The 1,719-nt window shown below is 36.1% G+C and overlaps 1 long non-coding RNA gene across 1 annotated transcript; it reads right to left on the minus strand.

Annotated features, from left to right (window-relative positions):
- Positions 1-318: 318 nt before the first annotated feature.
- Positions 319-1,299, minus strand: LOC113052461 (uncharacterized). Its single transcript, XR_003277028.1, has 2 exons — positions 1,123-1,299; positions 319-642 (listed from the first exon to the last, which is right to left on the minus strand). It is a non-coding gene; the product is annotated as an uncharacterized LOC113052461 (long non-coding RNA).
- Between the last annotated feature and the right edge of the window lie 420 nt (positions 1,300-1,719).

Genomic DNA, 1,719 nt, shown 5'->3' on the forward strand with positions numbered 1-1,719 from the left:
AGAACCAAATTTCATCCAATTAGTTTTCATTTATTTACTGTAAAGCTTCCCAATGGTTATTGTGTTTCCTAATTCTCATTCACTGCTTTTTCTTCATTCAAATGAACAAATTACAGTTTAACAATAGCAACAAAGAATTTAAATGTGAAATAAAGTAAATACACAAATTAATACTAGTTTTTTTTTTTTTTTTTGGTGACATTAATATAAAATATTATAATCAAATAAATAAATATCAAGTAAATGATCCTAAAAACAGGTGACTCTTCCTCACTGTGTGACTGACTTCATTAAAATAAGCACAACTGCATTCATTGGTCATTTTGTGGAAGGTTTATTCAGTAAGTTTAATCATTTCTTATATTGTTGTTCTGGTGTGTTTTAATCTATTCTGTTTCATACGAGAAATACAACAACAACAGTTAAAAGTCACACTGATTTAATTATTCAGGTTTTGATACATGCATCCAACACAGTCTTCAATGGCTATGTATTGTTGGTCATATGTGGATGATATAAAGCCTGCAGACTGATGAAGATGCATCTTCTTGTGATGTGAGTGATTCGGGAACATCAAGGCACGGCTTCACACTTCAGGTTATTAAAAGCATTTCAGGCTGTGAGTAGAGCAGTGTTCAGGACCTGAGAAACCAACACACGAACAACATCAACAACAACATTCAGAAATAAATAAATGACACAAGCACACAAGATGCCCATAAAATAACAGCCAATTCAAAATACTAATAGATCTGCTGTTCATAAACAAGACTAAAATAGCACGGATCAAAAGTACATGTTATAGCACTAGACTGGAGAGGAAGAAAAACACAAAACAAAGAAAGAAGCAGTTTTGTTTCTATTTCTCTCATAAGTGTAACTTGTTAAATACATCTGTTGCGCAAAATACTTTTAGATGTAACGTTATGTGTGCCTGTCTCTGATTATACAGACTGCGGGGAAATACAGCAGCATATGCTCGTCTTTTAAATACATCAGTGAAGTTCTGTTCATTCATTCATTTATTTATTTACTATACGTGTTGTGTTGTCAAGAAAAGCTGTGCGTGTCCATGAGCCCGTGTGTCGTGGTCACGTGATTTCCGCGTGTGTCGTCACTCACCGCTCAGGGAATGACGAAGTAAATGATGAGGAAAAGAATGACATCGAACAGCAGAAACGTCCAGAAATCAAACCAGTACGAATGTTTGGGCAAAACTGGCACGACGCTCCGTGAGTCCGCCATGATCGCACACCCTTCCGGCTTCCGGGGTCAAGGGCGTCACGCGCGTTTCGTGCTTCCGGTGCATTACACAATAAAAGTCCCCTCAAACACCCTATTCAAGCGATATGATCATGATTTTTTTTACAGCACTTTTCACAGTAAACATTAGGCTCTTTCAAAGTAGCTTTACAGAGAATAGTGATGTGAATGTTTAGTGTCTTTATATCTTCATAGCTGTATTTGGCGGATAGAGCGGGGCAATACTACATGGTTCACTTAGAAACAGCAGGGTTAACATTTATACAAGAGCCAATAAACTTAATTTAAATCCCATCAGTAAGAGCAGTTATAGCTCTTGTACGAAGCATCTAAATGAATGTTTTAAGCTCCTAAGAATGCTATTAAATCAGTTAACAGCACTTACAAGTGACCATCACAACTGTGCATGTTTATAGCGTTTATATAAATGTTTGTATTTGTAATGTGAACTGCACT

Source organism: Carassius auratus, chromosome 32 (genome assembly GCF_003368295.1).
Source record: "Carassius auratus strain Wakin chromosome 32, ASM336829v1, whole genome shotgun sequence".
Taxonomy (NCBI): Eukaryota; Metazoa; Chordata; class Actinopteri; order Cypriniformes; family Cyprinidae; genus Carassius; species Carassius auratus.